A 27,285-nucleotide genomic window follows, 5' to 3' on the forward strand; every position below is an offset into this window, starting at 1 on the left:
ACATCACTAACCTTTGATCACTGCACTTTGCCCTACCTAACAGTTCAACATCCTGCACTATGCTGGGATCGGCAGAAAATATGAAATCTATGTCATTTCTTGTTTCACCATTAGGACTTTCCCAGGTCCACTTTCTGTTGCTACGCTTTGTGAAGAAGGTGTTCATTATTCACGGTTTAATCTTTTGCGCGAATTCTACCAGTATCTCTCCTCTAGGGTTCCTTGAATCGACGCCGTAGATGCCAATTGCTTGTTCACTAGCCTGCGTTTCCCCCACTTTGCATTGAAGTCGCCCATTACTACAGTATACTCAGGTTGCACTTTTCTCATTGTTAATTCAACATCTTCATCAAACTGACCTATTTCATCATCATCCTGACGGGAGGTTAGAGTGTAGGCTTGTACTACCTTTATTCTATACATCTTATTAAATTTCATTACGACTACTGCTACCCGCTCATTAATGCGGTAGAATTCGTCAATATTGCCCGCTATCTGCTTATGGATTAGTAAAGATTATGGGGTTTTAGGTGCCGAAACCACTTTCTGATTATCAGGCGCCCCGTAGTGGAGGACTCCGGAAATTTCGACCACCTGGGGTTCTTTAACGTGCACCTAAACTAAGCACACGGGTGTTTTCGCATTTCGCCCCCATCAAAATGCGGCCGCCGTGACCGGGATTCGATCCCGCGATCTCGTGCTCAGCAGCCCAACACCATAGCCACTGATATGGATTAGTAGTCCTACCCCGTATTGCTTCTTATCTGGGAGACCTCTATAGCAGCAGTGGACATGCCGTTAGTCAGCACTGTATAAGCACCAGTTCTTCTAATCTCACTAGGGCCAATGATATCCCAAACAATGCCTGATAGTTCCTCAAAGAGTCCTGCTAAGCAAGCCTCATTCGAGAGAGTTCGGCTGTTAAAGGTTGCCAGGGTCGGTTTCCATTGGCGGCCTGTCCGGGTGCAGATATTCTTAGCACCCTCTGCTGCGTTAAAGGTCTGACCACCGCCTTGGTCAGGTGCTCCGCAGCTGCTGGAAACTGAGGGCCATTGGTTGATCGAATGAGTCATTTGAGAGGGAGTGGCCGAATACTGCACCAGGGAGGCCAATTCCTGTTCCGGTGAGGGAGTGTCTTTTGTTGAAGCTTAGTGGGTCTTCCTAATTTGGTTGAACGTTGATTAGTATCGACCCACTGGCCCTTGGCATCTTTTGCCGGTGTCAAGTGTCACTCCATGCTTGGAGATGTAGTGTACTGGAGGAGATGAATTCTGGCTTACCACCCTCAGATTTTTTAAAACAAAAAGAAAAAATAACTTTTGTCATACGAGGATTAAAACTTTGATTATGGCAACCGAGACAGCTCAGTCAGGTGATCTTGTAGGCGGCGAGGCTACCTTATTGTGGAGATGTACAGCCTAAGGATCTTACATGCCTAAAAGCTCCCTTGATTTATCCGCGATTGGCGATCTCGGCATGTATATCCGGTGGATGAATACTAAGATGTTAGGAATTTGTCCACGTTATATTTTCCAGGGTTATCACTAGAAAGTATGCGCAAGACATGTCAGTAGTGTATGGCTAAGCCCTTTTCGTAAGTGTTATATGCTTAAAAGCTCCCTTGATTTATCCGCGATTGGCGGTTTTGCTGATCGCGATAGGTAGCACAATATGGGGGGCGCAGACTTACAGAGTCGCCATCTGTCAGAAGCACCTCCCTTGCGTAGTATGAGGGATCAGGCGGCGCGCTGCCCATAGCTTTGGCTTACGACGCTCAATAAAAGCACCCCGCGTTAGCCCTCCTGAACATTTCTGTACGTTCTCTCAAAATGAGGGAAGTTTTTTACTGTCGAAGTAATAATTTTGCGCAAACTGAAAGCACAGAATCGTTAACAGAAGCTATCTCTTTACCGAATACGTACAGTGAACGCCACTGCGCGCGGTCGCCACGATCGAGTCTCCCGAACCGGCTTCTTGCGTGAAAGGTCGGCAAATGCTGAGAGTAAGCTATGTGAAATATGTTCTTATAGTGGGTTGTCTGTATAAACAAACGGCGTATAACAAAACGAAGCCTCAATGCATGCAGCGATCGCACGGGTTTGCGGCGACCGACTGCGCGTCTGCATGCATGTCCGCGCACAGTGCTTAGTTTTCACTGAGAGCGTTTTCGCACCGAGCTGTGAGCTTTAGGCCGCAGCATATGAGCATTTGACAGTCCACAAGAAACTATTGTTGCGTGCACGTTATCAGAGCTGTTGAAAGACAATTTCGTTTTAACAAGGGACTTCGACGCCTACGACGACTGTGATTTGCCGTCGCGACGATTCAATATCCTTTTTCTTCTAAATTCTTGAACGTTTCAATATTATTTCTAAAGTTGCGTCGCACTGTATGCAGCCAGCGGGCGATTTCGCGCTGCTTCTTTTTCGTAATCCAGTGCGTTAATTCATACCACAAACGTGACCATATGCCATGCCTTTTTTTAATGTGCGTCTTACCGCTCCCTTTCTGTTCCAGTGAACTTGCCAGTATCTAGCATCAACAAGTTCATAGAGCAAACCGTCATGCCATTAGCCGGGAAGCGGGCACGGGCGAGTGTCTCAGTGCGCGTTTCCTGCTACTCACTGAACATCACACAGTCCCGGCGCTGTAGCAGAAATCTTCCTCGCGTCTGTGCTTGCTGCATACCCGAGTTGTAGCCAATGGCTGTTTGCCCGTTCTAAGTTTCACCAGCCAAGGTTCACGCAGCTCCTTGCCCTGCGGCTACGTGTGAATAAGGCTGACACCGAGCTCTGTTGCGTATGTCCGGCACTGCGGCACCGAGCAGTAGCCTACCACGCTGCACGCCTCCAAAGGCAGCCACTACCTATTATAGTACTTTCAAATGTTGTCAAGCAGGCACCCAAGGCGGTAAAGCCGCACCACTTAATCAGAACCGCCGCGCAGGTGGGAGTTTAAACTTTCGTTTTCAGCTTGCTTCGGCACTTCCGAAACAGCCGACGCGGCCTCTGTGTTCACGTGATCCCTCATGCCACGTCACGCCGACGGTGGCGCCAGCTTTTCCAGTGGTGGAGCTCGCCCCAAAAGTATCATTTCTTAATGGTTCTAACATCGTCGTTCCGGAATCTCAAGTACGCATGCGGCCATGAGCGCGGCTAGGTACTCAATATATTTTCGGCGAATTTGAACAGCACTTAAAATGTTTGTGAAAACAAAAGAAAAAGAAAGGTTTCTGCGCTTACCCAGAAAAGCAAGAGAAAACGTACGTACGGTGATACCTACGACTGTTTTCTGGCGTGCCTCGCTGCCGCAGGCCTCAAAGAATTCTTTTCAAACCCAGACGCTAGCAAGTCAGGATTGTTATACCTCCTTTAAGCTACAGCAAGCACGGCTGCGATAGGTTATTGTATTTGTATTAACGTTATTGTATGCTATTTTAACATACAGAAACAGGGCAGCAGATAATCTGTTGCAGGACTTCTGGCGCTAGACGTACGTCACCAAGTCGATAACGTTGCCAATGGAGGAACGGCGACGCCTGAAACCAGCCATTGTGTATGGATATACCTGTTAATGTTCGACGTACCATTCTATGCTTGCGGACAACTTTCTGTGGCTACGAAGGGAAAGCTACGGAGGCAAAGCGCGCACAAGTTAGAGCGCTTCTCAAAAGAGTCCCCCGTTTTCATCCACGTTAGTTTAAACTGGGGGAAGAGAAAACATAAACACCTTATTAGCAACAGTTAAATAAAACAAAACTCAGCACTGAATGGAAAAGTCTACTCATTTTGCGGCTTTTCCCTTCCGCGTCTGGGCAAACGCGAAAACGTCGCACTTGGAAGCTGCGCCGATTAAGCGTATATTCCAAGCAACCAAAAGCACTGTAAAACACTGGCGGACTAGTTGGAGCGGTATAACACATGTGCAGAAGCTCCGCCCCTGTAACTTTCCCTTCATAAGCACAGAAAGTAGTCCGCGAGTATAGCCGTGCTAGGACCATCCTCTCCATTAGTTTTCCAATGCAACTGGCAAGCGAAATCGGTCTGTATGATTCAATAAAATAAAGTCGAAGGAAGAGGCAAAGAAATCTTCTCTTTAAAGCAATGTTAAATATTTGATTGAAGTGTTGCCACCCTTACTTATTAATTTGCTACGTCCCCGTGCATTTTTATGCAAGTTTCTTTAGAAACGGTGGACAGCCTCGTGACCGATGAATGGTCGCCATCACAATAGAAATTTTCACGGTGGTGCCAAAGCGCACACGTGCTTCGCACAAAGAGTGTATGTGCGTTTTTTTATGAACTCGTGCGTCTGAGCAGTGCAGATCTATATACTTAGCCGAAATGAGAAAATGCAGGCACATTTCGACAATAAACCGCCAGAATTGAAATGCCAGGACAACCAAGAATATATCTGTTTCCGCGGAAAGAAAGAAGCGAACATTTCGAGATATCACACCACAGTGATTACTGATGTCCTCTTATCTAGGCAAGGTACACACACCTGCAAGGACGGCTTATGCGCCTTGACCTTTGGCGACGCCCAGAATGCAGCGCTAAAGGCCTTCAGACTGATGCCATAGGCATTTGTCAAAGCTCTCCTGTTCGTTGTGCCTCGCCGGGACCTGCCTCCGTATACAACGCCAGGCAGCGCAGACGCTCCAGTGCGCAAATATCGTTACGCTATGATGGAAGCCATATACCGAGGTCGCGATAGCTGCGCCTCCCGGCATGCTGCAGGCGTCCCTTCTCCCTCTCTGCAGACGCTACAGAGGCACGTAATGCTATTATACCACGTTCCTGCCTATTCTTCTGCCGCGTTGTCTTCCCGCTCTGTCAGATTTTGACAGAGCAGATATTGTTAGGCGCAGATGTTTCTCTCCCGCGCGCTGCGTATCCACTAGGCGCGTGATAAAAAAAAAAGAAACACTAAACGAGCGCTAGAAATTAAAAGCGCATCTTTCTCTTCTTGAATACGTCGCCAGCAGGACGAGACAGAAATAAGAGCTCCAGCGGCACCTTCATCCGGGTAAGTAACCTGCGGCCATTGGTATACCCGTAAATCTAATAAACGGCCCCATGACAGTGGTCTAGGCATAAGCAGGGAAGGGAGTGCTCGCTCTACTTGCGTCCTGACGACATTCTCCTCCTTAGCAGCTGGAAATGACGTAGAGTACAAAAGCCGAACATTACATTTGCGTGCATGCATTAGTTGCGCCAACGGCCGCCGACATACTGAAACCAAGCGAAACTGCAGGCTGCTTGCGCACCCGACGGCATTCTGAACTGGATGTCTTACGGCACATGTCAAATACATCTCGGTATTTACAGAGCTCTCGTTGATATTACAGACGCTGTTAGCAGGAAGAAAAAAAGCTCCTGAAGTGAACCGCCCTAGTAGGCCAAATTATGTGAGTTATTCTAGTGTTGCGCCTCGTAGAAGGTATAAAGGCTATGCAACTCCCATATCCAATGTGCCTTACAGCGTACTTCAGTAATTTGCTTTTATTGTGTTTTCTATACCTCAAGCACTCCAGCGCGGCATTACATGAGTTGTGGGCGGCGATGCGGTGCTAGAAATAGATCATAAATGATTATGGCCCTCGATGGTAGTTCTGAAACGGGAATGGTCAGTCAAAAGGGAGATGCGACAGGGAAGAACGTTCCAGCCTTGGGCTTAGGCACAGGGAGAAAGACGGGACTGACGAAAAATTGCACTGTAGGCACGTTGACAATTACCAACTTTTAGTTATAAGGGTATCTTGAAATAATAAACCTGGTTGCGCGGTTCTGGACTGATTCTAGTGTGTTGATTACATATGCATGGTGCAGATCAAAGGCAGCGCTGGCGCGATGTAGTTTCGGACGCGTAAGTGAGGTGGCGAACGATATAAGGTGATAAAGGTTGCGGCGTAGGTATGCGAGCACTGGCTTAGCAGTATCGATAATTTCACTTATACGTCGATGCCTCCTTAGGTAGTGACTGCCAAGATATCTTATAGAGCCTGTCAGGCGTCAGACAGGGAGATAATGATGCGATTGGTAGGGTGATTGGTAGTTTGTCTAATAGATTTTGAGCCGATGCGTAATCCGTTTAAAGCATCGTAAGAGCTGAAAAATGTGCGTTTGGACAGTTTCATTAATTTTTCAAGTTTTTTTTATCATGCGTGTTGTACGTCAGGCTACATAGGTCGGCGTTAGAATGTGACCCCCAGCGCGAAATAGTCATTCTGGCCTCTTGTTCAGGTGCGTTGGATTGGCACTAAACCGAAGTGATTGGGCACGCGCAGTTGCAGCGACGCCGAGAAGGCCCGATTGTATTGTACAGCAAATGTCACGTTTATTATTATTTTTTTTTTACTTGACCAATTTGATTGGACAAAGTGTTGTTGACAGCGAGAAGCTAGGTTCCCTGAAAAATTCTTAAGTTCTTCAGTCATGGTATGATAGGTACAGCCATATGTCCTATAAAGGTCGAGCGCTCACTTCGTTTTCTTTCTTTTGCACGCCGCATGACGCATATACGTACTTACGTACGTACATGCGACATGCGTAGGCACGACGCTTGAAGGTGGATCTGGAATGCTATCGATAACAAAAACAAGGTACTGACGCAGATGTGTGTTTGAACTTTATGCGATGAATCCCTCGGTAACATCTGCATGCAAGCGCTGGCATGCTGAGACACTTCTCTGCACGCAATAATAGTACATGGACTGATGATATGGTGTCGCCATGATGTCGTCGTGAGGTATACGAGAAATATTCTTTTAACATGTACTGGGGTATACCTACTTCAAAACACTGAAGGCTGTCGATTGAAAGCGACCGAAGCCTTTACATCGGGCGTAATCGCGTGAAATTGGCGGGAACATCGGCGGCACCGGTGAATTAGTATTACACGGTTAAAATTAAATTCTGGTGTCTTACGTGCCAAAACCATGATCTGATTATGAGGCACGCCGTAGTAAGGGACTCCGGAAATTTGGACCACCTGGGGTTGTTTGACGTGCACCTACATCTAAGTATACCACGGGCGTTTTCACATTTTGCCCCCATCGAAATGCGGCCGCCGTGGCCGGGATTCGATCCCGCGAGCCCGTGCTTAGCAGCCCAAAACCATAGCTGGACGTGATGCCTGCCACCGCTGGCTACTATGATAATTTCAAAACAAGAACGGCCGAGATCACGTGACAGACCACGCCCGTTTTGTCTTCCTTACCACGTGCGTCCTCGACATGATCTGGCTGAAAGGATATATGCATGAGGGCAGTGGTGGAAGGACAGCTCTATCTGACTCATTGCGGTTATTCGAATGCAACTAATTTCATTAAATCGCTTCGTTTTTTTTCTTGCCTGGTAAGCCTTCAGCACTTCCTGGAAGGGCTGTTCAAATTCATTTTTCCCCCCATTCTTAAAGTCAGTGTGTGTTTCTTCAGTGTTCCTTTACGGATCTTTACAAAATCCCCGGATTAACGTTGGTAATACGCTAAAATCCGCCATAGACTTGTGTTGATTAGCTGCCAGCGAACCATTCCCCTTCTCTTTCCAGCGGAAAGAAAAGAATTAGATTAGCAGTGCTGTGGCAAATTGAAAATAAACAGACGAAGCGGTTGCACAAATAGTGGAAGGAAATGAGAGCTTAGTTCACGCCCGTACGAAAACGCGTTGAATCTCGACGCTCGCGGTCGCCCTTCCATTTTCCCAACACTGAACGAATCACATTTGCCGTATACCGTGTACGCGTTGTAGCGAGCAAATGAAGCGCGAACAATTCGAGCGCGAACGCTATGAGGCAGGATTTTTAGGTTGTGTTTCTCTTACAAAAGTCATGTAGGTCTCGAGTAAGTTCAATGAGACGGTGCTTCAGGTCAGTGAACTTGATTAATCTCGAGCACACTGCTCTCCTTTCTTTGTTTTTTTTTTGTTCAAAACTATATTAAAGGTCTTACCATACGAAAAAGCACCCGACGGAACGGTGAATCTCTCGGTCGGGCGAAACGGAGCCGACACAAGCCAGGAGATTAACGCGTTATCCGTATACGGCAGATTTTGGCACAACGAAATCGTTCTTTCGTTCTGTTCACCTGTCGCTTGTTCAAGATATATTCAACAACGCGAGAGCTGCGTTGATCCGCTGCATTGGAAATTCCGTGTCAGTTGTAGCAAGCCAGTCCAGATTTCGCGTCCATCAGTTGACGTAGTCGACATGGCGTGAACGCAGACTGGCGAGGGGGAAAACAGCAGAGGCGCACGTTTTAAAGCACGAGCGGTGCTGGCGTGACCAAGTAAATACCCATACTGCTCGGTGTTTTCCCACATTCACTCGGGCGAAACATGGGGAACCGTTTGACTCGGCTAGCAAGAAAGAAGAAGCAATCACGCGCCACGGTGGCGATTGGTATGCGCGCGTCTCTGTACCGGCTCCTCTGACTGTCTTATCCGCGCACGTGCGCCTTCCAGTACCTCACGTTCAAACACCAACGAGCTTTTATTATTTGGCAAGAGCAGCGCCATGAATTTGCTGCAGGGTGCGAGTGACCGTACATATCGCCGCCACACGCGCTTTGTGATTTCTCTTGCGTCGCGGCGCCCTTTTCCATTGAATAGAGCCTGTCATGAGCGCAGACAGATTGCCGGCCGGTACACGAGGCGCCAGCAAAATAGGGCCAGCAGCTATTGTTATTGCGCGCGCGCTCCACCTTGTTGAAGAGGCGAACACGCACACACGCACGCGCACGCGCAAATATGCGTGCATGGTGAAAGGAAAAAGCGAATAAAAGGGCAGAACATGGACAGTGAAGCGTAATTATTGCTCGGTTTCGTGAAAAGAACGGAGTAAAAGCAGAAATGGAAGGGCGTCGCGGATGATCAATTTTGTGCTTTCCATATAGACGGTCTACAACCGTGAGTGTACTCTGAAATGGTTGTGAAGGTTGGCCGCATTCTTTGAAGAGAAAGACATTGAAAGAACCGGCGTGTGAGATATGGCCGTCGTCGCCGCTGAAGAGCGGGCCGACGCGAGCCGCTCTTCACGGATTTTGAAAGCCGCTCGGGGAACGGGTTGATGTGTTTGCGGCAACGCGCTGGCCATTACATCATCCTGTGCTGCGTTTATTGCTGCAGAAACGAGAGCAGCGAAGAGAAATGCGTGCTACACTGGCGACTGCTACGCGATGTCTACTCGATGTGGTGTACTCGAAATACCGTATAACGCATTTTATGTGCAGCTTAACTTAATCGCGGTTAAGACGCCCCGCTCAATTCGTGGTAAGAAGTCGCACGACGATTTCTCGAGTGACGAAGATGGAAAGCCTTCGGCGGATGTGTCAAAGAACTCGCACCTTCGCATTCAGTTGTTTATTATTACGTCGCGTAGATTTCGAGAGCAGTGGCAGCAGGATGCCGGTCGCTTCAGTCAGGCGCTGCGCGGGATATTTCGTCACGAAAAAGCCGAGGTATCCCTGAAAGGCGGTCAATGGCACAGCTTCTCGCTGGGAGAGTTGGCACATACCTGTGAACGGGAAGCCAGCGATACAGACGCATGTACGAGCGAACAAGTGGGCAAGATAAGCGCTCGTCCTGCCCGCTTCTTCCCTTGTGTATGCGTCTGTATCGCTGGCTTCCTGTTCCCAAGTGGTTGCTCAAGAGTATACGGCTTCAGCAGAGGGACATCGTCACTGATTTAGACACTTTCCCAACCATTTCGGCTGTAGCATCTTGCGGCAGACTCTAGTGTTCCTATTGTAGTATAGTGAGAGGACGTTTATTTGAGAGAATGCAGAGAGGCTGCAGGTAAAACTCCTCTACCCTGTTACTCAGCAGAGATGGGAGGAAAAGTGAAGAAAAGCTGTAGGGCGTGAGTTATATAAACATATCCGTTCAACGGTGACTATCGATCAAACCTCGTTCCATGAACTAACTTGGAACACGTGGACGAGGAAAACACACACGCGCATATCGTTGAGAGCATCTATGCGTGGATACTCGTATAACATCTTTTGCTTCAACATGCTCGTGTAGGTTGTCTCGGAGTCTCTTTTTATTATCTACACTTTTCATACCACTTCTTAGTACAGCCAACATGTCTCCCCTCCCTTTCCGCATTTGACAACGTTATAACAACCCGCCGTGATTGTTCAGTGGATATATGGTATTGGTCTGCTGAGCATGAACTTGCGGGATTGAATCCCGGCCTTGGCGGCCGCATTTCGATGGGGGCTAAATGCGAAAACACCCGTGTACTTAGATTTAGGTGCACGTTAAAAGAACCCCAAGTGGTCGAAATTTCCGGAGCCCTCCACTACGGCGTGCCTCATAATCAGAAAGTGGTTTTGGCACGTCAAACCCCATAATTTACCGTTATAACAACTTCGCGGCGAGGAAGATATTGAAGTTGCGCGAACTTCTATTTTGCCATGGACGAGCAGTCGGGTGTCATTTGCACTGGGCAACCGTCCAGAAGCAACGCTATCGAACGCAGCGTTTTTGATACAAAAACGCCTCCCCCCTCAGAAGAAGGAACGCGTGTGTGTGTGTGTGTGTGTGTGTGCGGGGGGGGGGGGGGAATGCACTTAGCTTAAGATGGAAAACAATATTGTTGTAAAGGGTGCATGACGAAATAATTTCAAATAAAATAAGATGTTCCGAAAAAACGGCCCAAGTGAATGGCTAATGATGCATTCTTTGAAGCGCAAAAGCTTTACCATCTTAGACTATACGCAAAGAGCGCGCCCTAGTCAGAACGCACATGGAAAATGCAAATTCAAGTGCCATTAAATTTTGAACTGCGTCCTCCGTGTATGCTTGCCAGGAACATTTCGCTCACCTAACAAGAGTCTCAATGTGGGAAAGTTGCTGCATGAAGAAAAAGCGTCCTTGTTACGGTGAAAAGGGCGAACGAAATCGCAAATGCCAATTGAGTAAAAGAAAATGAAGAAAATATACTGCGTATTGCTACTGCTACCAGCTTTTTCGTGAGTTCATTATTCCCGAAGCACCATCAGTACTTACATCGATCGTTGTTTTTTTCTTTTACTTTTGTGACGTTCCGCGGACCAATGTGCGCACGCATACAAAATAACAGTGGTGAAGGCTACTTGGATGAAAGATTCTCTTTCTATTCCTATATATATATATATATAAAGGGGACTTTTCCGTTTTCCACCGGTACCTCCCTTTTCGAATGTGCCTTTGAAATCTTCGACTACGTCGCTGCGCACCCCGCCCCTGCAGAGAACAGTGCGATAGGGGGACACACAATATACGTGTTGTTTGCGGCGCGTGTCATCTTCGGTTATTTCTCGCCCGGACAGTGACACGCATGCGCTGACTTCCGCAGCCGAACAGCAAGCGCCCCTTCAAAACGCCATTCGGCACGCGCGAGGGCCTTTCTCCTCGACGCCTACGCCGCCGAGCCGAAGAAAAACACGCTTTCGAAATTCCTCTGTCGGGGAAGAAAAATAAAGGACGAAAAGGGGCTCCTTCGCGTCGATGAATTTTTCCGGTGCGCCACGCCTTTTGTCTCTTGCGGGGCGAGAGTTGGGGGCAGGAGCGACGCGATGAGGCGCTCTCTAGCCAACGTGCCGGCAGCAGCCAAAAAAGAGGCTGAGGTGGGCCGGCGGGGTGGGAATGCGCTGGACGGCGCAGAACCACGCCGCGGGGTTTGGCGCCACGCCACGTCTGCGCGACCTGGTTTGCTTAACGAAACTAGGGAGTCCCGAGCGCGCGTTTCCACAGCGTTTCGCGGGGCTAACGTTCCTGTCCGACCAGAGAGACGTCTTCCCGCGCACGCACAGAGCCGCATGACCGCGCGACTCTCTCGTCGAGCCTCGCCAGGCAGGCGCGCGAGTCATTGACCAGGCACCTGCCGCGCGACGGATGGGCGCGCGCGTGCCCGCTTGTTTACAGCTGCGCCGCGCGGCACGTCTCGACGACGCACGCGCTCGCCAACGAACGGCCGCGAGTTAAACGAAACAGCGCGGGGCTGATTCAGCGCCTAAAAACACATCAGCAACGCGCACGCCTGGCCTGGCTCGCGAAGAACGGCGCCGAGAGAAGACGCGCCGTACACTTGCACTAGTTCGATAGAGTGTAAACTCTTGTATCGCAGATGTTCGAGAGAGACCTCAGGCGAAAGCGGGAACGGGATTCGCAGGTAACCGATGCGCCTGTTGCTGCTGCAGCAGCAGCAGCACCTGCTTGTGATTTCGCAGTTTCTACTCGCAGAAGGCAGCAAGGACGGTACGAGAGAGGGGCTCGTCGTCGCGAAACGCGAGAAACACGAGGGGGCTTGGTATATATATATATATATATATACCTGAGCCTTCGCTAGAGACGTAGAGACGCGCGCGTCACCCGCTGTGCTGATTACGTCAAAGGAACTCTTTTTGACGTCCATTCTCACCCGTTCGATTATCAGAGCCATGCGAAGACGTTGATGGAAGCTCTCCGTAGTCTAAATCGCACGGATAGCACGCACAACCCTTGAGCTCGGTCTCTATGTATTCCCTGTACCTCTTGTTTCGACATTTACGCTGTACGTGAAGCGTTGGTACTGAGGGGTGTCGAGAGCTCGTGCAACGCGATGAACAAAAGCTATGCAGGGCCGGGTGCGAGTTTTAAAAATAGAAAAAACATTTTTTTTCAGCCAGACTTTCTTTAAAATTGTTCCCGAGATTTCTGGCAAGATATGTTCTTTATGTTTTATTTAAATCATGAAATAGAACTTTCTTTTTTATGCGGTATATGTAATTCTGGTATGGCTTGTGTGCATTTTCGGAATCCGGCAGAAGTGTCTACACGCACGCATGCGCAGTCTGTACGACGTCGCCTCGTCTTTTGCAAGCACACCTGTTTAGGATATAAGAGCAGGTGTCCTAAAACCTGCTGACCTTACGAGAGCAAACGACGTTTTAAAACCCAAGATCGTGTTCATAAGAGGAATTACGTGGTGTAACTTCCACTTCGGGTAACCATTTTTTTTCTATAATAACGGTAATGTGCTGCTTAGCGTGGATACGTAAGTATAGCGTCAGTGGCACTGCACAGAAGTAGAATCCAAGCTCTGCCTCAGTTATTTTGTACGCCAGTCAGATACCACCCGCTAGCTTTGAGTCCCCTATTTCCCTTATATATCTCCGTACTTTCAGGTTTTGCCACCGTAGCGAAATGTATACTTTCTTCCACGAAAATGGAAGTTAGCGTGCTCATACGTTTGCCAAGCTTCGCCGAACAGCATTTCTGATAATTATTCTATGGGAATTTTTACTTTCAGATTGAGAAAGGAAAACAATAACGAAAAAAAAAGAACGAAAACCGCGTACGCCAGTTTTTAAGAAGCGAAGTGCTCGAAGCGAGTGCGAAAAAAAAAAAAAAATGGAGCTATAGAAGCCCAGTCTCCCACCAGCATCTCTCCTTTTTTTCGTTCAGGCAGGTGAAAAACGCCGAAAAGTCGTTCCTTTCAACGCAGCTTCACGTAGCGGTGCTATTTTGCGCGCCGCTGTGAGGTCAGATCAATAGCCGCAAGGATTCAATGGACTGTGCATGGCTCTGATTACGTCGCTGTGTCCTGATTGCCGGGCTCAGCAATTTCCTCTTCAATCTCTCTGACGCGCAGCCGGCGAGACCCGCTGAAAGAGCGCGGCAGGGCGAAGGAGCGCAGCCTGAAATCTAGCAGAAAGAATAGGCCCAACACATTCGCCCCCACCCGTGCACATCACCGCGGTTTCGCCCGCTGAGTCAGAGCGGAAATGTTCGGGCCGGCACCACGTCTCCCGCACATCGCGAAGTTGCTAAGGCGGCCTCGTGCACGAATACGCAGGCTCCTCGCGATGTGACAGCGATTCGCGGCTCCCGCGCCGGCTCCAAAGCGTTCGAGAAAGAAGGGAGGTTCTGCTTTTCGAAGCGTCGGGGATTTAATCATATACGTCGCGCTGACTTGATTTGTATCGGACACTGAACACAAACCTGGTTTCGAAGGCAGGTGCAGCGGGCACGTGACGCACAAGGAGGACGTTAAGGAGCCAGTAAGTCGGGTAGTTCTTTGTCACCATCACTTCACGGTCACCAGGTCTTTCGCTCTCGCTGCTTCGCGATTGAGTGAATTACGTGAAGCGCTTTCATATTCGTCACTGCCTTCGTATACGGGAAACCTAGGGAGCAGATGTGGATCTGAGGTGTGGACCAGAAGCCCAATTAATTAGTGTATGTATGCTACCTATGTATAGTAAGTGCTAGGGCTAATTTTGAGGTGAAAACTCGTGAATCCGGTGTAATTGGTGTAAAGTGCACTGCTCGATACACGCGATGCAAATGGCCTTGGAAGTGGCTCTGCGTAAGTGGTTGCAAGTGGGAGGGCTCGTGCACCTTCGCAGCTACTGGGTGTCGGAAGAATAATGTAGAGTATTCGCACGCCCCTAGCATAAACCGGAGCCGTGCGAATGATGGGGTATTCTAATCCAGTCAAATACAAGTATTCAGAAAACACGGCCTTGAAATATCAAATCAGAGGCAGAACTTGTCATTTGTTCTGGGCCACACATTCTTTCAAGATGCGCAGGACGTCTTCCTTCACATCCCGCATCATTAAATGTATCAGCATAAAAAAAGCTTTTGTCATTTTAGGGACATAAAATTTATCCATCGCCACTGCACATATATTTAACATTTTTATTTTATAGCGCGAATTATTTGGCGCTCTTAGACCAGAACTGGTCCGTGTGCCATTAAAATTCAATAATTAATCAATCGCACGAATCAATCTTTTTCTTTTTTTTTATTTACACGGTATCAGCTTTTTCAGAACAACACCACTTCACCTTGTAGCATAGCTGAGAAAGGGGCTGCAAAGCCTTATAGATTTGTCAATTGCCTCGCGGCTCTTGCCTCGACAAGACTTTTTTTCTGGGAGACAAATTAACTTATCCGCTTTGTTCCTCAAGTAACGTTCTTCCTAAAATATCATAGAACACAGCAGGACAGACAGTCGCAGACTTGAAGAGACCTTCAATTTTGCGGTTCTTATTATAGCTCCATAACACCAACATCTTTGGTTCTAGACTTCCTCATTGCTACGTCATTGCTGTTTGCCTATAACCCTGTACACAACATTCTCGTCCTTTAGCTTGTCTCGTAACTACCACCATCTCCTACCGTTAAGCCTTCATTTATTGCCTGGCCGCGAATTTCCGTGCGACCCTGTGCACCTACCTCGTAACCATAGGCCCACTTATTACGTTAGTATTGTTTGCTGCTTTCACTAGACGCCATAGACAGCCTTCGGCGGTCTTCGATTTTAGTTGCCCTCGGGTCATAAACTACCTCTATCATCCAATTTGTACAAGAAATAATGAAAGAAGAAAAAAAGAATGACAGAGAGGGGGAACTAGAAAGAAAGAAAAATATTTTCCTCCAAACGTCCTGAGCAAGTTCGTTGAACTGACAGTTTGTAAATGAACAAGAAATATAAGGTTAGTTACTATGATTTCTGAGGTAATGCCAGAGACAACAATAAAAAAAAGAAGACATAAAATAAGAAGCCATAGAGCTTTGCGCTGGACATATTAATGGAATGTAGAAAGCGGCTCTTATCAGTCAGAAGAAAGAGCTAAATACCGGACCATATATCACGTTAGTGACGCAATCAGGACGGGCCACACCAAGAGGAGGGAACTTCGCGTTGCACAGTAAGGATAAAATAATTTAAAGACACAGAGAAACTCTTCTCGGCTAACTCTCTCTCTAGGTTATCAAGCAGCCACTTGATTGCTCCATAAGCTATTTCGGCGAATGCTCCTTCTGCGCAACAGCGATGACCTGCAGCAGCAGACGATATTTCACACGCAAACGAGATTGCTGCAATCGCCAAGCGTTTCTGGCTGCTTTCGCTTAACACTGGACAGTGGAAAGTGGCGACTATAGACAATCACGGCACGCGTGCTTTGATGCTTTGAGCGAAAAAGCCGGCGTCTGTAGTAGGTAAACGGCACCTAAATTCCCATTGGCTGCGATGCCACGTCATGAGCGCACCTCGACGGAGCAGAGCGGGCCGAAGGGAACACCTGCTGCCGCGATGGCGCTCCATGTGCTGCGTGAGGGGAAAGGGAATCGCTGTGGCGCCACGTCACCCTCGCTATCGCTCTTTGAAGCCGGTGCGCGGTGCGCATCTCTCTCTCTCTCTCTCACCCCCACTGGGCTTAGCAGCTGCGCTCGCCTGCCAGCCTTGGTGGCCGCTGCTGCTTCCTCTGTGTCTCGTCGCGCACGATGTCGGTGGCATGCGGTGTTGGCCGTTTGCTTGCTGTCTCGGGCAGCACTACTGCTATGGAGTCTGAAGCATCTATATCGTCGGCGCCCGCAACCTCGGCAGTAGCAAAACACGACCGTCCACGCCAGCATACCGCAGGCGAAGTGAGGGAGCGGAAGAACGCTATGCCCGCGGCACTGGAGCCCAACCCGCCGCCACCAATCCCACCGAGGCCGTAGCCACGCGACGACTACACACCCGACCTAGTCCGACGCTGAAGACGTCGTTGCTACTGAAGAAGACATCGTCAACTTCACTCTCCCCATAGACATTAGCGAACGCACTGCGGGAAAGTAAATGCATTTGATTTCTCAGCAATATCGTCCAGATGATGCTGGTCTACAGTCTATATGCTAACATAGAAACCGTAAAAAAAATCGAATCAATTTAATCGCAAAGCTCGATAACACACCCCGCAGAAAAACTCGAAAATATTACTCGCAACGCAAAACCGCTCGGCGGCGTTCAATTAGACATCAATCCTTTCGCATTCACAACTCATACGAAGTGCTCAGGCGTCCTCGGACATCTTTTTGCGTTTGTTTTTGCTTTCCCCCCAGGTCAGCAGATTTAAATCGTAATAGCACCTTATATTCGGCCGCAACCGTATGTTACACGAAATCAAATATCTAACTCTCAGATCGAATGCTGTGTTTCCAAACTGGAGCCTTCAGTTCATATTCGAAATACCGAGTATTTCAAAATCTAACCTTCAGGAAATATTTTTTTGATTACGGCAGATATTTTTGTTCGATTGTTCTTAGGTGCGAAGGGTGGATACATTCGGTTAATCAATCCGAATCCTAAGTGTCCATTAAGAGAGAGAGGTTCATAAGAAAATCTTAAGTGATCAACAGTGGTCTAGCAGTGGTCTAGTGTCTGGAGCCTACGTTTCCACAAGGGGACTCTTCGTCACAACAGCTGCCAACACCGCTAGCAGCTGCTATTGCGTCAGGACAACAACTGAAAATTGCTAACAGCTGTTGCTCGGACGAACACAAGTTCCTTTGTCGAAACGTTGGCTTCAGCCACATCCATTGCTCGACCACAGCTGACCATCTAAGTGCCTGATGTCAGCACCGTGTGATTAGAAACAACTGCTGTACTGCTGGCCATTGCATATCGGTATCGAGGCGCTGGAATGGCGCGATCACTGGGGGCGAGTGTTAAGACTTGCGATATCGTAAAGGGGAGGCAATGGCCCAGCCTCGCGTGCACAATGCAACGCTGTGGTTGACGGCTATAAGAGAATGGCAGAGTTACTGTGTGCAGCAGCGGAGTCTATCCGTGGCGCAGTCGAGGGTATATCTTCCGCCGCATTTCTGGAGGTGCGCGGAATTGGACAAGGCTCATCCAAGAGCGACGAGGCAATGGACAGGGCAGGCAAGTACCCAGGATATTTTTTTCAGGGGGGGGGGGGGGCAACCCAAGGTAACTTTTCTATACAAAGTAGGGGGGGGGGGTTACCTTTACTAGTACAAATGTAAATAGCACCAACTATTCGCCATAAAGACGTGTAAACCCGCAAATGAGAGATAAAATAAGCGGTGTCTCACACGTACGCGTGTGATATACACCTCTCCTTTACTTGGCAAGCAAGAAACCGCGTCAAATGGACTCGCGCAGGAAAGAAGCGCAGGAAGAACACTGCCAAGAACAAGTAAACAAGCGAAAGTATAAAATAAAGACTAATATAGTAGAATGCAACATAAAAAAAAACAGCACTTGGCAACCAAGGCACACAAACCGCGCGGGGTTGTGTTACTCCGCCAGCCAATCACAGAAGCAAACAAAATTGTCGTCATGCGGCGTTTTCAAAATCCCGTCGTACTTGATACCTCCGGAGCGTCTGCTGTTCTTGAAGAGTCTTTTCATCGGCGGAAGCAATGAGGTGTGCAACAGACATGACAAAGTGTATGGAGTCTGAGCATTTCACTCTTCAAAAGTCTGCGGAACAGTTCACTTCACTGCTGAAACCGTTTTACTCATGAAAGTTCACGGCCAACTGATGTGAAACTTGACAATACATATTTGTAGAAAAGGAAACATTTTATTTCAGTTCAATAAAGAATTAGGCTTTCCACTAGGCATTCCACTATAATAGGCGTGGGAAAACATATAAAATTACGCTTCAATAATTTTATTCTTGTGGTCACAGCCTTTTTGGGTAACAGGAAAGCTTTGAAGTACGAATTATTTGCAACTTCGATGAGGAACAGTGGCTGGCGGTTGTGAGAGCGTGGGCGAGGCTTCACTGCAGACTTAAGTTGTATCCGACTATAGCAGTGTTTTTTGAATTAGCTCTCAAAGAATTATAAATATGTATTTGCGGAACAGTCACAGTTCTTCTGGATCCCTCGTTTACTGCTCTACCAAGTTAAATGACAAAACTGACACGTATTGCTATTTGGAAAGTTGCGTAACGGTGCATGGCCGCCAGTCCCGTACAACCGCGTAGAGCGCAGGACGCTGCGGTTCTAGACATACTGCGCCCACCGCGGAAGGTAAGAAAAACACCTACATAAGCACAGCGGAGAAGTGGCTGCGTCAGGTAGCTCGACTGACAACTGCGGAAGCGTCATTCAAAACACACGGAATCGTTTACCTTTACCGGCGGCGTTTTCTCTACTTCCTTTTCAAATAAAAAGATATTGATCCATAAATATTTTTATAAACAACGGTTAAATTTGTTAATTTTCGCTTTTCCTTCCTGTTTGGCTGTTGCCTCGGCTCTGTTCCTTCTCAACTCCTTGTGACTCTTGTTTCCAGTTGCCAATCTTGCACGAAAGGTGCTATACATCTAGGGAAAACCCAGGGACGTAACTGGTGACAGTCATATTGCTTATGGGTTTAAGGGTTATTGCTGGGTTTGATGATGGACGCTGTCTCGAATTATTTTATTTTTCACCTTATCTAACCCATATCGTGGGTATTTGGTTCCGCGGATCTGCCAGCATCGCGGCGAGCCATCACTCGAGGAAATAATGAAGCAAAAGGAAAAATAAACGCAACTGGCGTTCTCTCCGGCCGCAACTCGTTCCACGAGCATACATACCAGCTGACCACAAACCGAATCCCTTTCCTGGTCCTTGGATCAGTCTAAACAAAGAAGGTTGAACTAACGAAGCAAAAGCGACGTGCGTGACCGTTGAATAGATGGTGACAACTGAAGGCATCTCGAGTTAATCGCGCGGGCGCTGAATCATTGAGAAAACTGGCCTTCACAGCGCAGGAGATGCCGATAACTACCGCCATCCAAAAGGAGTGAAAAAGGCAGCGAACTGTTCACCGCCGAAGAGCTGTGAAGTCTCAACATTTATTTGGTGGCGCTTTAGGAATGTGTAGGAGGAGTGGTGGCGTGGGCATGGAGGGGGGGGGGGATGGGTACGTGACTGGAACAGGGGCAAGACGAACGGCGAGAGATACTACTGCTGATACTGACCTCTAGGGCGGTTTATTTAGGGAAGTAAGCAAAAAGCCACAATGAAAGCTGTCAGAGTAAGAACCTGTTTTCGAGACCTGAAGCTTTAGATGCTTCGTGAGGTCAGTGGCGTCTGTTCGGTCAGCTATAGAGTCATGGCAGTAGGTTGAGAAACTTAATGTGCGCATTTATTTGCTGATTATTGTTCATTGATATTTTTGCATTAGCCCACCAGCGCTGCAGATTTAAACGCCTTCTGTTTATTTATATGTGTGGCGGTAAACAGGAAAACTGTTTTCCCTCTCCCATGTGACTCCGCGAACCGCACTGACGGTGCTTGGTGTTGATGGAGTTTTGCTTCCTTCTGGCGAAAGTCATCCAGGTCATATATATTCACAACACTGCGTGTCTTGGCTGTTTGCCGATATTCAGCCTCAAAATTCGCTCTTGTGAGAGGCGCTTCTGCATGGAATTTTACTGGCCGGTGTGCGGGCCCCCCGGAGGATGTGTTGCGAGTCTGGCGTGACTCGCAGTTGCCTTTTACACCACAACGTCTGTATAGCACTGCAGTGAAGTCTCGTGGACCTTCGCGCTACTTGTGTGTATGGAGCGCGGATTTCACTGGCAAGCTGGCAGCTCTCGTTCTAAAGCATATTTATGAGCCACGCACAGAAGTTAGTACCAAGAACACCTTGAAATATTGGAAGCACATTGCGCCTTTGTCGTCACCTTGCCACAGCATTGGCCAAATGAGATCGGCTTTCCTTGCGGAGTAAGCTTGTAGTCGGCTGTGTCTTTTGGCCTTTGAAACAGGAATGGCGAAGCGGCTCAAGCTACTAAAACCCTGCTAAAATCAGTTATGGGTGCGCGGACATTACTTGATTGCTGATGATATGCATCATATTTCTATTCGTTGCTTATAACCTTTGTTTTTTATTGCTTTATCTCTCATTCTTTTCTCCTCCCCATCTTTCCTTTCATGTCAACTCAATCATCTCAGTCCGTCATATAAATCCCTCTAGCCGACCAAGACAGACGTTATCAGTTTTCGTTGTATTGCTTCCCTCTGGCAGCTTGCACGAGATGCAGCGTTCTCCTCCAGCCTCTCGTCACTGCGCCTGAAGGTTCATTCCAAAACCCTAGGCAGGAGCGCCGTTCCCTCCTTTCCTTCTTGAGGGCTGCCCCAAGACGATAGCGGCGCGGCGAGCGGTGCGCGGGCAGTCGTAAAGGCTTCGGGGGCATTATGAGCGGCGTCTGAGCGATGAAAGCGGCCTTTATGGTGCCCCAGGATCGGTGACGACGATGTATTCCACGTGCGTCTCGATAGTTTACAGTCCCTCCATGCAGCGCTCGACACCCGAGAGCTTCGCCGCGGCCCTGACCCCCTTCTAGCTCCTCGCCCCAAAAATCCGGGTTGGGTCCGCGCTCCTCGTGCCCGGATGGAAGCGCATTTGCGTATTACGGCGCTTGGCCTCTGTTCTTTCTGTTCGATGTACTACGACACGGGACCGCTATATAAAACACCCCCAGACCCTCCTTAAAGGTGGAAAGAGAGAGAGAGAGAAAGAGAGAGAGAGAGTCGAGTATGCGGTCGCCTCCTTGACCGGGCCGTTGTTCATATCTGAGAAAGCGTTCTCGGCCTCATAACGATTGTGTTTGTCTTTGGAGCGTTCTTCAACAACATCGAAAATGAGTTTGTGTCTCGAACAGGCGTGAAGCAAACACTTTAAGCGGAAGTAACGCTCAGAAACCCCTGCAATGTCTGCAATCACCGATGCACTGCAATAGTGCCTGGCCTTTATGACCTACTTGACAATTACCTCGCGGCAGCGCTTTTGACCGCAGTGGCTCTCTAGATTGACCGAGAAGGGCCTCGCGTGACGCTGGCGTCTGGAGGCTGAAAAACAAATTGAATGAGCAAATGAACTATTGCAGCTAGAGCATTTCAGCAGGCATGTTGCATATGGAAATTTTTCCCAATGGACATTAGCAGGCCCGGAAACTCGAATTACGGCGCCGAAACCGGGCGCTGACGTGCTTTTACACCCGAGATCGATATGCATCAGTACGGATGTAAGAGTACGCAAACAGTTAACATTCAAACGATGTTGCATGTACTTTCGAAATTTGCCATGTTGGCTGGCCGGCTTCTGGAAAGGGAGAAAAAAAGAAAAAAACTCGAAGGAACACTTATCATGGCGCCTGCTGCGAGGAAACGGTAGATATTTCGCAGCGAAAGGATGTAGCAAAAAAAAGTGCATCAGATCCAACGAGTTGGGATCTATATACAGCGATGCTTTGTGTGAGTGCTTAAAGAGTCAAAACGCGAGTACGAGCACATGCACACGGCGGTTAAGGTTAATGGTTAAGGCGCTGCTCGCTGTCCTTAGCCATTAACAGCAAAGGAGAAGAGAAATGCAGCCATAAATAAATACAGAGCGCTATGGGGATACAACAGGTACGAGTTGCTGCGGGATACGTGGAAAGGTGCAATGGTTCCAGGACTTACATTTGAAAATGCGGTTATTTACGTGAAGTCCGGGGTACAATCAGGACTCGATGGCAACCAAGGGTCAGTGAGACGCCTATAGACTACAAATAAAGTTGCGCAGGGTGATATGGGCTGGACAAGTTTTGAAGTGAGGGAAGCTCAAAGCAAAATTGATCTTGAAGAACGGCTGAGGAATATGGAAGAAAGTAAATGGGCTGGAAGTGTTCAGGCATTTGTACAGGAACACATTGATTCACAGTGTAGCAAAAGAACTAGGAAGCTTACCAGCAAGTATGCGACCGGTATGGTGAGCAACATGACAACTAAGAACGTCAAGCAGAAAGTCAGAAAGGCTGAGATAATCTCATGGGTGGCGGCAATGGAAAAGAAACCCACTATGAGTAACTGCCTAACACGAAAAAATGAAATCAGGAAAGAAGCAAAAAGAACACGTAGTTATAAAGCGAGGTACACCATGGAAGAAGAAGCGTGTGCTTGCTGCAGTAACGCTAGGGAAACGATGGAATATGTTTTATTTGAATGTGAAGATATCTAACCAGCTGTCGGTTTAGGCTCGTCTGGCCTCCTTGAAGCCCTTGGGTTCAGAGATAGCAGGCGCAAAGTAAACATGTCCGCAATAGAGATTAGTAAGAGGCGATTGGAAGATTGGTGGAAGAAAAGTAAGGGAAATGAGAAAAATCGGAGACGTACAAAAATAAAGTTCGCAATAGGGAGCCACAAAATTTGGTTGTGGGAATTCATCGTATGGCTTTTTTTTTCTTTTTTTTAGGATGGGTAGGACATTAGGAAATAAAGTAACAAGAGCTTAGTGGCGCAACCCACCACCCCGTTTCAAAGGGGACGCTCATAGCATCCATCTATCCATCCAAGGAAGAGTTCAACCAACGAGTTTACTTGCCAAGGCGCCATCCAAGAAAATAAAAAAAAACATCAAAACAAAATGAAGACCCTGGCGAAAACAATGACCAGTTTGCAAATCGGTGCCGTTATTCGGCAAGCTGCACAACATTACTGCGCAAAAGCGAATACCACCACGTGGTGTCGCGCACTCTCCGTCGTATACACAGCGCGCATGGAACCAAACGCGGTTTCATTGTGCGCCGGATGAGCGCTTTGCGCGATCTATCGATCCACACGGCCACCGTCCCCGGCGCAGCACTGGCGATGTTCTGAATATTGAAAAGCAATATTTGTCTTTTGGTTGGCGGTGAGCAAGATATAAGATAAGCAGAGGGATAGAGAGAAAAATGCGCCATTTCTGCCGCATCTGGGGCAATGATCAAGGAGAACCCGAGTAACGCGAATATTGCGTGCATCGATTTCTTTCTGCTGGCGGCTCAAAACTTGGAAAGTCAAGGCGGTCGCCGGCAGACGTTGTATGGGAGTACAATGCGCGATCCACACGAATGCCTCATGGCGCGCGCGGCGATCAGTCAATAAGCCATGTTTTCTTTTCATTATTATTATTCAGATACCCTAAAGGCCCTTACGGGCATTACAAATGTTTTCTGTTTTCTGGCTTTTGAGCAAAAAATAAGCGCCCCTGTCTTGTTCTATTTCTTTTTTGTACCGTTTTTGTTCATTCCCATCTTTTTTTCTTTCTCCGCTGGTGCCGCAAGTGCCAAGGGCGGGGTATGTGTTTCCATCGATGTTTCGATTTCAGCAACAAAAAGTTCCGAGACGGCCGGTTCGGTTTCGCATCGCTGCTTGCGATAACTTTGTAACGGTGGGAACTACCCCTACCTGAGTTCATAAAAAGGCTAATACAGCCCGTATTACAGCCTGTAAAATGTAAAAAAGAATAAAGATAGCGCACACGCAATGGCGTCAGGCAAGTATAAACACCTGTGAGATCTTGGAAGCCTCTGCTTCTTTTCAACTTCTTCCTTCTTTTCTTATAAAAGAGGAAAAAAAGACAATAAAGACTCCTCCTTTTTTTAATGTGGGATGTATTCATTGTTTCTCGTTTCAGTATACATAACGGTGCCTTCTCGCGCAGATAAAGTTTTGCTGCCTTCAACGCGTAGAGCAAACCATCGTGATATTTCATGTGACCTGTCCATCTGTTACGGTCGAAAAATGGCTGGTAGGCGCTCGCAGATATGAGCAAAAAGAAGAAAAAAAAAGCACCCGCATGAAGCGTAGCCAAATGCAGTTTTGCGAACATTCTATATGCAGTGTATTTTATTTATTTTTCGCTGCTGCGATCACCGATTCTAGCAAAGGAGAAAAGTCTCGGATTAAGGTATCACTCTCCGATTATTTTGCTATATATGGTGGCAGCCATAAATAACGTGAAGTATAAAAACCTTATCACGATGTCCTCTAGTTTGGTGAAAAGACACTTAAATAATCAGTTTTATTAGGTTGCTTAAAAAAGCGAACCTTCTTTTTAATCGTCCCGGCTGCCACGCGACATAATGTGATTATATACAGGGTGTCACAGGTAACTTTAGACAGACGTTAAAAATATGCAAATGCCACGTAGCTGGACACAGCCAAGGTAATGCTCTTTGTCGTCGCTTGGAGACACTCAGATTATTATTATTTTTTTTTGCATTCTGCCTAACTACATGAGTAGTCTTAACTAATCAACTTCTCAAATATTGTAATTAGATTAAAAGTGTCAATGAGAAAATTGTAGAGCAACATGAACAGCTCCCGATACAGCTTTATGTTGCTCAATACGTGCAACATAAAATGTTTTTTCGAGCATGAAAGAAGGCCGCGAATACACGCAAAATTGGCGCACGACTGGCAGCTCGAAGCACTTTGCGTGTTCGCGGGATTTGTTTCGGGACTTTTTCATGTTGCTCTGCAATTTTCTCATTGTCACTTTTCATCCAATTAGAATACTTGAGAAGTTGATTAATTAATTATGACTAATTATCTAATTAGGCAGAACGAAAAAAATGAGTATCTCGATGCGAGGGCAAGCAACATTACGTTTGTTCTGTCCAGCTACGCCGCATGTGCATATCTTTAAAGTTTGGATAAAGTTACGTGGGACACCCTGTGTATGTAAACGTGGAGAACCCGTTTCAGGAAGATGCCGCAACAGCGACTGCTGAAACGCATTGTCCAGTGTGTCATCTATAATTGTCGACAGATCTGTCAGTTGTTGATATTAGAACAGAGACTCGGGCTCGCGAGTGCATTTTTGACGCATGAAAAACTGCGCAATCATGAAAACGGAAGCAGAGGTAGAGTGACCTAGAAAATACAATATTCTAGGTCACTCTAGCAGAGGTAGAGATGACGCCACAGCGCTGAACTTACAGAAAAATTTATTGGAACAGAAGGAGGTGGACAACGGCGGAGCGCTCGGTTGTTGCCCGTATTCCTCCATGCAGTATCTGTTTCGCGCTCAACACGTTCAATTCTAGCATATCTTCATTGGGCTGCGCGCGATCGTAAAGACATACGTGGCAGCGAAGCTTCCATCGGGGGCCATACATTCAAAACACAGTGTTTAATGGATGCTCCATTCTATCTGTGTGAGGAGAAGACACTTTTAGTGAGAGAAATATGTAGCGTCACTTAACGTACAGTAGAAAATGTTGCATCTCTCGTTCTCCAGCACGCGCGCACCCACACAAACGCATACACCTTCCCATCCACCCATTCACCTCCCCCCCCACACACACACACATCACGCGTGCATGCCCACACAAACAAACAAGCACAACAATAATCCCAACCTAAATGATATCAATCCGATTCCGCACTCGCAGTGAGCCTCTAAGCTGTAGAATTATTGCAGGCAGAGTGCGCCAGAGATCCGCGCAGCAGGGCGGAGAGAAAGAGGCTCGAATGAATCCTGGAGAGAATAGCCTGGCGAGGCGCGCCTAGCGTGCCACTGAAGATGGGAGCGATGGTTACTGAAATGATACGCTCGATATGCACCAGAGACACACAGAAGACATCAGAACACACAACATACAGAATTACAGTATCTGGTTGAAAGCATCGTCTCGCAGAATGCCACGGCATATTTTGAAACCTTGCGGTCAATTTCACGGGGAGACCGTATACATGTATGTCCGTACGTGTGCATACACATACGTACTCTTGCACCGAGAGCGGCACGCAACACGCACGGTACATATTCTGCACGGACGACGTGGTGCATAAAATTTTCTTCACCTGCGGGCACATCTTATTTATACAGACCGGTAGGTGACTACACGAATGCCTGAGCGAACGCTGGCACCAAAACAAGGTCGAGCTACACATTCGCGTCTGGCCACTCGTTGCCGGAGCTGCGCCTGCCGCGAGCAGTTCAATAGAACGCAGGTACTTTATGGAAAAGAGAAATAATGAAGGTGCTTTTCATAAAGAACGATGTCATTTGTGTCAGTCATCTCTTGGTTGCCCACAGCAACCTTCTGGAATTGTAACTGCGTTGCTGTGCTCCCCTGTTGCTTGTCGGTTTTCTTTTGTTTTTAAGTTCACTTCCATGATTGTGCCTATGAGATATCATCTCGATGCGCGTTCTCGATACGTAAACCTGCGGCAAGTGTAAAAAAATGTTGTTTTGAAAAAGAGAGCGATATATATATATATATATATATATATATATATATATATATATATATATATATATATATATATATATATATATAGCAAGCAGCAGCTTGCTACACAAAAATTTCGAGGGGGGGGGTAGGTCATGTGCCCGGTCATAACGTTTTGCTCTTTTGCGTCAATGCACAGTTACCAATTTGCACAATTTACTGTACTCCTAAACTTGTCAGCCGAATTCCAAACGCGCACCTCCATCGTTCATCACCTTCAGGTTGCGCGAGAGAGAAGGCTTGCTGCATGTACATAAAGAGGGCGCATGCAGACAGACGGCTATGCCGGGCGAATTCAACTGTTGATGCAACGCCCGCAGTGGAGTTTTCAGCGGACGCTGAAAGGGATGAGAGATGCCAAAGCCACGCCGTGTTTATTTCTTTTCTCTCTTTGTGCGTCATCGCGCACGTTGTTTTTGTTCGTTCGTTTGAGAGTGAGTGAGTGCGTGCGATCGTGCGTGCTGCATGAGTTT

General features: G+C 47.6%; 1 protein-coding gene across 10 annotated transcripts in view; it reads left to right on the forward strand.

Moving 5' to 3' along the window:
• LOC135915983 (melatonin receptor type 1B-like) overlaps nucleotides 1-27,285 on the forward strand; it is a 264,138-nt gene that overhangs the window by 183,268 nt on the left and 53,585 nt on the right. Inside the window, exon 1 of one of the 10 annotated variants that reach the window (XM_065449169.1) lies at nucleotides 4,989-5,028. The exons of 7 other annotated variants lie outside the window; for them this stretch is intronic. The gene's annotated coding sequence lies outside the window, so the exon portion shown is untranslated. Of the gene's footprint in view, nucleotides 1-4,988; nucleotides 5,029-12,017; nucleotides 12,157-27,285 lie in introns of those variants that run through there. 2 more of the 10 variants (XM_065449167.1, XM_065449172.1) reach the window with 2 other exon arrangements.

Source organism: Dermacentor albipictus, chromosome 1, assembly GCF_038994185.2.
Source record: "Dermacentor albipictus isolate Rhodes 1998 colony chromosome 1, USDA_Dalb.pri_finalv2, whole genome shotgun sequence".
Taxonomy (NCBI): domain Eukaryota; kingdom Metazoa; phylum Arthropoda; class Arachnida; order Ixodida; family Ixodidae; genus Dermacentor; species Dermacentor albipictus.